The sequence below is a fragment of the Lolium rigidum genome, chromosome 5 (assembly GCF_022539505.1).
Source record: "Lolium rigidum isolate FL_2022 chromosome 5, APGP_CSIRO_Lrig_0.1, whole genome shotgun sequence".
Taxonomy (NCBI): Eukaryota; Viridiplantae; Streptophyta; class Magnoliopsida; order Poales; family Poaceae; genus Lolium; species Lolium rigidum.
Window position 1 is genome coordinate 111281029 of NC_061512.1, and position 12017 is coordinate 111293045.

The window sequence follows — 12017 nt, forward strand, 5'->3', positions numbered from 1 at the left end:
CTCGTAAGCCGATCCTAAACAAGGCCAAAAAACCAACATGAAGTTGATCCTAGGAACATCTCGTTTAGGACTTGCGAACGCCACCCTACGTGCCACTGGATCCTCCCCCCCATTGTAAGGCCAAACTATTGCAGATATTAAACTAATCCTTGTAAAACAAGGAGCAATCGTAACGGATCAGATCTACTAAATAATGATCAAGCGGGGTGCCGCCCCCACACCTGAGACAGGCGTGAGGACGGCTAGATATGCAAGGGTTGCACTACATAAGCATGCTTAAACGAAGAACAATGCTAACCCTAACACATCTAATGATAACTACGTTGCTCGCCATCAAAAACGCTTCAGTACGAGCAACGCATGAACAACGTGGGGCTTGTGCTGCCTAGATCGCAAGATGCGATCTAGGCAGCATGTCGCTTACCCGATAGAAACCCTCGAGATGAAGGAGTTGGCGATGCGCCGAGATTGGTTTGTTTTTGGGGTTGAACGTGAGTTGTTGTTTATTCCATAAACCCTAGGTACATATTTATAGTCCAGGGGACTTTCTAATGAGGGCGTGCACTAAACCGTGCACGACTAAGATTCTATCTCTTATCTAAAATAATAAACTACTAAATAAAGATACACGGGCAATTCAGCCCAAGACCCTTCGTGCCAGTGCCGCCTTAAAATTCTTCCACAGGTAATCTTCCAAGCCCGGCCCACCTCTGGATTCGTCTAAAATCTGGTGATAACACATGCCCCCCTGGTTTTGGAAATAACATTTCCAAAATCATTATGCTTTCCCTCCGAAGGGTCATGTCGTAGCAGAGCAGAGCCGTTACAGCATCCGTCATCATTATGCCCTGTCTTCTCGGCCTTCTCTAAAAATCCCGACAGCCTTTAGCATCGATCCCTTGGAAGTTGTAATGGCATTAATCCTTCACCAGATTTATCATTATTTAACCGCGCCGACCGGTTAGCTCTCTCTCATATCCTCTATTCCATCCCAGCTATCGGCACCAAAAAACCCTCTCCTCCTCGTAGCAATGTCTTCCTCTTCCTCTTCCTTCTCAAAACTCTTCCCCCAATCTTCGCCGAAGAAGAAGACCGAGGACAGCCTCCACCCCGCAGAGAATCCCTTCTCCTCCGACAAGGAGGAAAAAGAAGGAGAAGCAGCGAAGGCCAAAGCCTCTCCTTCCGCCCAGCTCCCGCCGAAGAAGCGCCCCCGCATGTGGGCGGACAGCGAGGACGAGGATGATGACGAAGAGGAAGAGGAGGAGGATGACTCCTCCTCCTCCATCGGGTACCCGCCGACCAAGCGCTTCCGCTCCCGGGCGGACAGTGGAGGATGATGATGATGACGAGGAGGAAGAGGCTCCGGCCAAGGGCTGGGGCAGCAGCGACGAAGAGCTCCTCGGGAGCAGCGCCGACGACGTCGACGGCGGCGATGACGAGGACAGCGACGACTAGTAGTATAGGACTAGTAGTAGCAAGTGCACTAGGCACCGGATCCCTCTTTTGAGAGCCATCGGCTCTTTCTTGTAAAGCCGCTCCTTGGAATTAATGAAATTGTTCTTTCCATTTATCCTTTAATCGCTCCAATTTCATTCCCTCCGTTTGCCATGCTAAGACCGATAGCAACGCGTCGGACTTCTTTCCTTTCTTGCAGCAACAAGCACAGTCCAAGCCCTGTACTAGGCGTCGGCTTTTCCTTCCCGGTCCTCGCCCGAGACGACCATGATGCAGCCGCAGCCGAGGTGACCCTAATCGGCTCTCAAAAACAGGGCATCTTCCAGGCTTGTTGCCCCCCGAGTCTCAGCCAAGGTAAAGCAGAGCTGTAGGGACCTAGGCTCGATCATGTCTGAGGGAGCTCCTTATGCCGAGCTAGCCGATTTAAATATACATCGGCTTCCCCAAAAACGGAGAGCCCTCAAGGTGAGCTGCCCCCCGAGTTTCTTCAGTTCCTGCCGGCCCGATAGGCTCCCTGACATTGATCTGATCATTGATCTGATTCGCGCGCCCATGCTGCTCCTGACATTGTCCTTGAAGAAATCTCCCTTGAGTCGATGGCCATGCATCGGCTTTCATGTCCTTAAGTCGATGCCCGCTGCATCGGCGTCGTGTTCGAAAATTTTCGAATTTTCATTTTTTTTATTACGGCCGACCCGTGCATCGGCCCCCATATTCCAATACCCATCAACAAAAGATGAGATGCTTCGTTGCATATCCTCGTATTTTCATATACTAGGTGCCCCCCGAGCCGATTCTGTCAAGAAAATTGATGGTATCGGCTCTGTTGGATAACATGTTGAACCCAGGTAGACAGGTAGGTGAGGATAATTTTGGCCGATTGCTGGAATCGGCCTCCACGTTGCTTGTTCGTTGAAGGTTTTGTAAGTTCCCTTCGTAAATTTTTTGGGGCCGATCACAAGGATCAGCCTCTCCTGGTTTGCCCATTGGTTTGATCTTGCTACTTGGTCGAGGCTAGATGAAACCAACCCAACCTCTGACTTGATGCGCCTGCCGTCGTCCACCTTGTGTGCTCCGTAGAGTCGTGGAGCGCTACGCTCTGTCGGCAAGACGAGTACCATGTTTGTGCCAGCCGATGTCTCATCATCGGCTTTCCTCTGTTTAGGGCGCCACTCCATTTTCCGTGGACGACCCTCTTCATCCGGGGTTCGCTGAACCTTTGCGGCCGGATCAGGCCGTGCCTTTCTTAGCGTATGCAGGTACAACCTTTCGGCTTCCTCCGGGCCGCGCAATCGCTGAACCCCGCGCTCTCGGGAACGGCTGAGTCCGTCGGGGCACCACCTTGGCCGGTGGTACCTGTCTTCTTCCACTTCTCCCTCGTCTTCCGAATCTTCAAGATCTGCCCAACGAGGTGACTCGGCGCGTTTGCTCCGTAGCGGGAGAGGCCCTAAGCGCTCGAACACGGACACGTTGGCTGCCTCCTTCTTTTCTGATTGCATTCTGGGCAATTGCCGATTGTGGGCAATCGGCTCATTCCTCGAATCCCAGCAGGTGTCCGAAGAAGGGGCAGTCCCGGTGTCTCGGTGTTGTCATCTTGCTCCCCGGATGCTTCCGTGGCACGGCGCTCGTGCTCCTCCTCATCGCGATTCTCGCCGACGATGTCTTCCGGCTTCTCTAGCCAAACGATCTTCTCTATCGTCGTAATTGGGTCGCCGGCGTTGGTCATACTCGGCTAACATATTTGTTGAGGAAGTGATCGAGAGGGGTCGCTGATATCTTATATTCTTCACCTCTCCTCTCGTGACATAGCGCTTGCCATCATGATGGAGCCGATCGCATGGAGCGGCCTCCTCTCGTGTCCTTGCTATGAGAGCAGCTGCCCTCATCTCCATCTTTGCCAGAGTGGTTTCCAGGTCCTACCATGTTGATGCTGAACGAGGGACCTGGCTGGCAACCTTCAGGGTAGGTGATTTCTACCATGTTAACGGCGGGGAAGGGTTGGGTGTCGACCTTCATGGCGTATCGGTTGAAAATTAGCCGCCCTTCTCTATCGCCGCTTGGATGTGCCGACGCCACACCCGGCAGTCGTTGGTGGCATGGGAAAGCGAGTTGTGGAATTTGCGTACGGCTTTCCGTTTAGCTCTTTCGCCGTGGGGAACTTGAGACCTTCGAGAACCGTCAACTCGTTTCTCCTTGAGCAGGAGGTCGAAGATTTGTTCGGTCTTGGTCACGTCAAAATCAAATCCCCCGGGCGGCCCCGGTGGCTTTACCCATTTGCGAGCCACGGGGTTCCTCCCTGAGTCCACTCAGCCACTGCTATCTCTTGGCCTCCCGCAGGCACTTCATCCTCCTCCGTATCGACCATGACTACTGCACGCTTGAACTTGTCTTGGTACAGGTTGTAGGATAACGTTGCATAGAAAACAAAAATTTTCCTACCGCGAACACGCAATCCAAGCCAAGATGCAATCTAGAAGACGGTAGCAACGAGGGGGTATCGAGTCTCACCCTTGAAGAGATTCCAAAGCCTACAAGATGAGGCTCTTGTTGCTGCGGTAGACGATCACTTGCCGCTTGCAAAAGCGCGTAGAAGATCTTGATCACGATCGCTTCCGGCGCCACGAACGGGCAGCACCTCCGTACTCGGTCACACGTTCGGTTGTTGATGAAGACGACGTCCACCTCCCCGTTCCAGCGGGCAGCGGAAGTAGTAGCTCCTCTTGAATCCGACAGCACGACGGCGTGGTGTCGGTGGTGGTGGAGAAGTCCGGCGGAGCTTCGCTAAGCGTGCGGGAATTATAGAGGAGAGAGGGGCGGCTAGGGTTTGGGAGGGGGGCGCCGGCCATCTAGTGGTGCGGCCACCTTGTGGTGCTTGGGGTGGCCGGGGCCCTCCCCTTGGCCCCTCATTATATAGGTGGAACCCCAAGAGGTGGTGTCCAAGTCTTCGAATAAGACCCGAACCAAAAACCTTCCATAGGAGGGGGGAAACCTAGCCAAGCTAGGACTCCCACCAAGGTGGGAGTTCCACCTCCCATGTGGGGGTTGGCCGGCCCCCTAAGGGGAGTCCACTTGGGACTCCTCCCCCACTAGGGTTGGCCGGCCATGGAGGTGGAGTCCCATGTGGACTCCACCTTCCTTGGTGGTTTCTTCCGGACTTTTCTAGAACCTTCTAGAACCTTCCATAGAACCTTCCGCGACATTTTATTCACATAAAATGACATCCTATATATGAATCTTATTCTCCGGACCATTCCGGAACTCCTCGTGATGTCCGGGATCACATCCGGGACTTCGAACAAATATTCCAACTCCATTCCATATTCAAGAACTACCATTTCAACATCCAACTTTAAGTGTGTCACCCTACGGTTCGAGAACTATGCGGACATGGTTGAGTACTCACTCCGACCAATAACCAATAGCGGGATCTGGAGATCCATAATGGCTCCCACATATTCAACGATGACTTTAGTGATCGAATGAACCATTCACATACAATACCAATTCCCTTTGTCTCGCGATATTTTACTTGTCCGAGGTTTGATCATCGGTATCACTCTATACCTTGTTCAACCTCGTCTCCTGACAAGTACTCTTTACTCGTACCGTGGTATGTGGTCTCTTATGAACTTATTCATATGCTTGCAAGACATTAGACGACATTCCACCGAGAGGGCCCGGAGTATATCTATCCGTCATCGGGATGGACAAATCCCACTCGTTGATCCATATGCCTCAACTCATACTTTCCGGATACTTAATCCCACCTTTATAACCACCCATTTACGCAGATGGCGTTTGATGTAATCAAAGTACCTTTCCGGTATAAGTGATTTACATGATCTCATGGTCATAAGGACTAGGTAACTATGTATCGAAAGCTTATAGCAAATAACTTAATGACGAGATCTTATGCTACGCTTAATTTGGGTGTGTCCATTACATCATTCATATAATGATATAACCTTGTTATTAATAACATCCAATGTTCATGATTATGAAACTAATCATCCATTAATCAACAAGCTAGTTTAAGAGGCATACTAGGGACTTCTTGTTGTCTACATATCACACATGTACTAATGTTTCGTTTAATACAATTATAGCATGATATATAAACATTTATCATAAACATAGAGATATAAATAATAATCACTTTATTATTGCCTCTAGGGCATATCTCCTTCAGTCTCCCACTTGCACTAGAGTCAATAATCTAGTTTACATTTGTAAAGATATAACACCTTGGCCTTCCGGTGCTTTATCATGTTTTGCTCACGGGAGAGGTTTTAGTCAACGGATCTGACACGCTCGTAAACGTATGTATTTTGTAATTCATTTGCGTCTCAACGCATCACTCATTTCCAAATGAGTTGGCATTAAATATGTTTGGTCTTTTGGTGGAACCTTAATTCCGCGGTCCGAAATATGTCACTAATATTGTCACACACAATATAGCTTCAAAGTTCTCGACTCGTCGGAAATACACCAAGTTCTCAAAGAACCTCATGACTTAACATCTTTTGTCATTGTCAAAACAATGACATACTCTGCCTTCTTTTGTAGAATCCGTCACAATATTTAGAACTCTTCTAAATCTAGCATAGACAACTTCTAGCTCATTGTGCTACTTTTTTAAACAACACTTAATCTAATTTGAGATTGAAATTATATTTTATATGTGACAAAACCAATATCGGTGTAACACCTTACAGCGATTTGTTTGTCATTTCTTCATACAAAAATATATATATATATATCCTTAGTTCTTCTAAAGTACTCAAGGATATTCTTATTGTCGTCCAATGATCATCATATGAATCATTCTGGTATATGCTCATAACACTTTATAGCACATGATATCTGATTGTGTACATATTATTCGTGATCTATAATCACTCATGTGTTTTTACTCATTGAGTGTCAGATACACTCAAGTCTTGTTAAAACTTCACATGACAAGAACATTTTCTTAAAATTTCTATATTGAACTACTTCAATATCCATCATATGTACTTTTGACTTAAACTTATTTATGTGTTTCAATCTATCTTCATAGATCTTGACACTAAATTTGTTTCAGTCCATATCCTTTCATTGAAGTTAATTCTCAATGAAACCTTTTTAATCAAGTATATAATTACATCATTTATAACCAACTATATGTCACCTACATAAAGTATTATAAATGTGTCTTAGCGCTCCCACTTAATTTCTTGCAAATGCAAGCTTCTTCATCGTCTCCGATGAAATCAAAAACTCTTTGACTATTTCATCCGGTGAAGATTCCAACTCCGTGATACTTACTTCATCCAATTGAAGCTTGTATACCTATCTAGTATTCCACGGAACAGCAAAACTCTTGGTTGTATCTTGTATACATACTTCGTTAAGTAGTGTATTTTGCCATCCTACTAGCATATCTCATAAAAGAAATATGTAGTGATTACTAGAATAATCCACATAGACTATAAGCATTGCTACGGAAGATCTAATCTTATCGTATTCAACTCTTTGAACTTTGTCGTAAACAATTTTTTCGATAAGTCAAGCTTTCTTCAAGGATATCTCATCCAAGTCTATCAATTTCATAGATCCATTTACTTTCATAAAGTATTCATCTATCTTGGATTTCATGGCACATGGCCATTTTAATGGAGTCAGGGCCCATCATAACTTCTTTGTTTTGTAGTTGGTTTATCATTGATCAAAATCAATCCTTTGTCCACAAATCATTTATTTGATCACAAAGTAAACCATACCTACAAGGTTCAATATGTACTTCGATCTCCATGGCTAAAACACTTTGTAGTCATGAGAGCCATGATCGTCGTGGCCGCTTCCGAAACCAATTCCGATGCTGCGCTACTCTGATCATTATGCTCAGGTTCATAAACCTTATCAAATTATATTGTCCTCCCACTCAAATACTTCACTCGAAACAGTTTCTCGGAAATAAGAAACATTGACAAACACTTTTGTCTTTATCTCGTGGGAAGAATTCCCAATTAAATCTCTCGGGATAACCAACAAAGACATTCATCCGATTTTGGTTGACTATTAGGGTTTATACCCATGCCATAACTTGTATGGTGTCATTTCAACGGATCATGATGATGCTCTATTCAATGGTAAAAGCGGTAGTCACTAAAGCATAATCCACAAAAATATAATGGCATCAATATTTTATCTCATCATTGATCCAACAAAGTTTGGATATATCTCTTGGATACTTCATCATCACTATGATACTCCAAGAAACGTAAGTTGTAGAACAATTTCATAACTCTCTTAGATGTTCGCTAAAACTTGTAATTCAAATATTTCCACCATGATCTAATCATAGATATTTGATTTCTATTACGATGATTTCCACTTCATGCTGAAATTTATTTGAATCCTATTCAAATGTTTCAAACTTTTCCTTATTGAATATATCCACATATATACTCAATTCATTGTTAGAAAGTTTTCATGAAGTAGAAGAATCTTCCGCACACAACTATGCCCAGTGAACCACATATATCATTATGTATGTTTTCACTAAGTTAGTTGCCCGTTCAACTCTTCGGCCTATGAACGGTATTTCAGTCATTACCTTTTAGAAAAGATTTTGCAAGTGCCAAACGATTCAACAAATCGAATGACTCCAAAAATCCATTTGCATGGAGTTCCTTCATGCGATCCTTTCTAACATGACCTAAATTGCGGTTCCACAAATAAGTGGAATTCAAATCATTTGCCTTATGGCATTTTTAGCGTCGTTGTTATGTATGTGTGTTTCACCATTAAGATTTATAATAACTTATCCATCATACATGGAGTAATGTCATAATTTGAACAACTCATTGTTTTCATTTGACCAGAGCAAAATAACAATTATTAAGTTCTTTATTATAAATTCTAAGGGGTAGATAGAATACCAACGACGAACATAATAACACTTTATTTTGTTCCAGTACGTGCATTCCTATCATATTCCTTGTCGATCACTTAGGCCATTGTATTCTTGTATTGCGTTGTTTTGTATGACACTTCATACCAACCAATATGGTATTAATACCCAAGAATTTCATTGTGTGACTTAACTAAGAATACAACCATAACATGTATATCATTTATATACACCTGAGCTAGACTTTCTAGTCTTTTCTTTTCTTTTGCCAAAATATCTTTTGCAGTTTCTCTTTTAGCTTTCCTCATTATTCAGAAAAACATTTCAACATCAATAACTTCTAGGTTTGTTGGTCAAATACCAATAACCTTGAGGTTCTTACTTTGAAGTTGATCATCATATGACAAGTGTTTCAGATTTCACTATTAGTAAATTTGTAATACGATGAACAATTTCACTCATAATTTTATCCATCAATTCATGATAACTTTCTGAGACCATGTCTGTACATGCTAGGCTCATAAAGTTTAAACCTTAGTATTCGCATATGCAAAACTGGCTTGTACCCGTTGGAAGCACACGTAGAATCTATAACACCCGATCATCACGTGATGCTTCGAAACGACGAGTCTTAGCAACGGTGCATACTAAGGACAATCACTTCATGGATATGCGAATATCGTTAGTGCCCCAATAGTTGGAGGATTGGGACGCCTTGCGTCTTCAACCTTCGTACATTCCCATAAAACTTATGAGTTTATGTAGTCTCACCAAATTTATATTCTATCATCTTGCAATAAGGTCTTAGATATCAAATATATCTCATACCTTGATTATTTCTGAAAAATAAATTTTCAGCTCCTTACTTTTCAAACAGATTTGAACTTCAAGTTTCACGGAGACAAGATAACTTTAGGTACTAATTGAAACCATAGCTCTCGAATCAACAAAATGAGTTTCACTAAAAGTTTGCAATAGGACTTAATCATTTCTTGATTCATTAACAATACGGTACCAATCCGTAAAGTTTCTAGTCAGATTTTAACAAGTATTTCTATCTCAACTATAAGACTAGCGCATAGTAGTAAACGGATGCCAATACTACAAAATTAATTCAAAATACTACTCGGACTATGTTTATGATAATTAGTTCATGTTTTAATCTAATTACTAATGAACTCCCACTTAATACAACATCCCTCATAGTTGTTAAGTGGTACACGATCCACATCCACTACACCAAAACCGATCATCACGTGAGATGATGTAGCTTCAATGGTGAACATCAACATGTTGATCATATCATCCATATGACTCGTGTTCAACCTTTCGGTTTCCATTGTCCCGAGGCCATGTCTGTACATGCTAGGCTCGTCAAGCAAACCCAAGTATTCCGCGTGTGCAACATGGCTTACACCCGTTGTATGTCGAGTTTATCACACCCGATCATCACGAGATGCTTCAAAACGTCGAACAATGCAACGGTGCATACGAGGGAAGAACACTTTATTATCTTGATATTAATGTGAGGGATCATCTTATAATGCTACCGTCGCGATCTAAGCAAAATAAGATGCATAAAGGATTAACATCATATGCAATTCATATGTGATATGATATGGCCCTTTAGTCTTTGTGCCTTCGATCTTCATCTCCAAAGCACGTACATGATCTCCATCATCAACGGGCATGATCTCCATCATCGTCGGCGTAGCGTCAAGGTCCATGGCGCCGTCTTCATGGTTGTTCACCTCATGTAGCAACTATTACAACTACTTTGAAATATTACTCAACATGAAATTTAAAGACAACCATAAGGCTCCTGCCGGTTGCCACAATACAATAATGATCATCTCATACATATTCATCATCACATTATGGCCATATCACATCACCAAACTCTGCAAAAACAAGTTAGACGCTCTCTAATTGGGTTTGCATATTTTACGTGGTTTAGGGTTTTCGATATAGATCTAATCTACCTACGAACATGAACCACAACGTTGATACTAATGTTGTCAATAGAAAAGTAAATTGAATCTTTACTATAGTAGGAGAGACAGACACCCGCAAAGCCTCTTATGCAATACAAGTTGCATGTCGAACGAGGAACAAGTCTCATGAACGCGGTCATGTAAAGTTAGTCCGAGCCGCTTCATCCCACTATGCCATAAAGATGCAAAGTACTCAACTAAAGATAACAAGAGCATCAACGCCCACAAAACCATTGTGTTCTACTCGTGCAACCATCTATGCATAGACACGGCTCGATACCACCGTAGGATAACGTTGCATAGAAAACAAAAATTTTCCTACCGCGAACACGCAATCCAAGCCAAGATGCAATCTAGAAGACGGTAGCAACGAGGGGGTATCGAGTCTCACCCTTGAAGAGATTCCAAAGCCTACAAGATGAGGCTCTTGTTGCTGCGGTAGACGATCACTTGCCGCTTGCAAAAGCGCGTAGAAGATCTTGATCACGATCGCTTCCGGCGCCACGAACGGCAGCACCTCCGTACTCGGTCACACGTTCGGTTGTTGATGAAGACGACGTCCACCTCCCCGTTCCAGCGGGCAGCGGAAGTAGTAGCTCCTCTTGAATCCGACGAAGACGACGGCGTGGTGTCGGTGGTGGTGGAGAAGTCCGGCGGAGCTTCGCTAAGCGTGCGGGAATTATAGAGGAGAGAGGGGCGGCTAGGGTTTGGGAGGGGGGCGCCGGCCATCTAGTGGTGCGGCCACCTTGTGGTGCTTGGGGTGGCCGGGGCCCTCCCCTTGGCCCCTCATTATATAGGTGGAACCCCAAGAGGTGGTGTCCAAGTCTTCGAATAAGACCCGAACCAAAAACCTTCCATAGGAGGGGAAACCTAGCCAAGCTAGGACTCCCACCAAGGTGGGAGTTCCACCTCCCATGTGGGGGTTGGCCGGCCCCCTAGGGGAGTCCACTTGGGACTCCTCCCCCACTAGGGTTGGCCGGCCATGGAGGTGGAGTCCCATGTGGACTCCACCTTCCTTGGTGGTTTCTTCCGGACTTTTCTAGAACCTTCTAGAACCTTCCATAGAACCTTCCGCGACATTTTATTCACATAAAATGACATCCTATATATGAATCTTATTCTCCGGACCATTCCGGAACTCCTCGTGATGTCCGGGATCACATCCGGGACTTCGAACAAATATTCCAACTCCATTCCATATTCAAGAACTACCATTTCAACATCCAACTTTAAGTGTGTCACCCTACGGTTCGAGAACTATGCGGACATGGTTGAGTACTCACTCCGACCAATAACCAATAGCGGGATCCGGAGATCCATAATGGCTCCCACATATTCAACGATGACTTTAGTGATCGAATGAACCATTCACATACAATACCAATTCCCTTTGTCTCGCGATATTTTACTTGTCCGAGGTTTGATCATCGGTATCACTCTATACCTTGTTCAACCTCGTCTCCTGACAAGTACTCTTTACTCGTACCGTGGTATGTGGTCTCTTATGAACTTATTCATATGCTTGCAAGACATTAGACGACATTCCACCGAGAGGGCCCGGAGTATATCTATCCGTCATCGGGATGGACAAATCCCACTCGTTGATCCATATGCCTCAACTCATACTTTCCGGATACTTAATCCCACCTTTATAACCACCCATTTACGCAGTG